Below are 567 nucleotides of genomic sequence, written 5' to 3' on the forward strand. Positions count from 1 at the left end.
TGCCTAGACAGAAATGCACATATGTCTAGGTATCCACACACTTATATTTTCCAGCTGCTCTTCATTCAGACTGCTGTAAAAAGATTCAGGAGCTTTGCTTATACTAATTGTAACTGGCTCAGGTTTACTGCATGATATTAGTACCGGATATATGTGGTTCATGCATTGAAGAAAAATTGACAGATGTTGAAGATGGTATAAACAGCAGTAAATTTCGAATTTTGAAATGATTCACTTTTTCTTATGTTCTTCAACTATTTAGTCTTTTGAATTAGAGATGAGGTAGTTCATGTACTAATCTTCAGGAAGAGTGGAAAGAATTTCTTGTGTGTTTTGTCTTGTTATGCATATCCGTTTCACTTACAGTTTGAATATATATTTTTTGAGCAATGCATGAAGTGCTGTAGATGTGCTCATAGTAATTCCAGTGTTATTGGAGAATCTTTTGTCCCATTTTGTGCATAGACAGAGTTCTGCATGGTTTGGAAACAGAAAAGTATCACATAGAAGGATTCTACATTTTCTGATGCTGTGCAGGAGATATTTATGTTAAGTTATCAAAAGCTT

The sequence above is a fragment of the Penaeus monodon genome, chromosome 24 (assembly GCF_015228065.2).
Source record: "Penaeus monodon isolate SGIC_2016 chromosome 24, NSTDA_Pmon_1, whole genome shotgun sequence".
NCBI lineage: Eukaryota > Metazoa > Arthropoda > Malacostraca > Decapoda > Penaeidae > Penaeus > Penaeus monodon.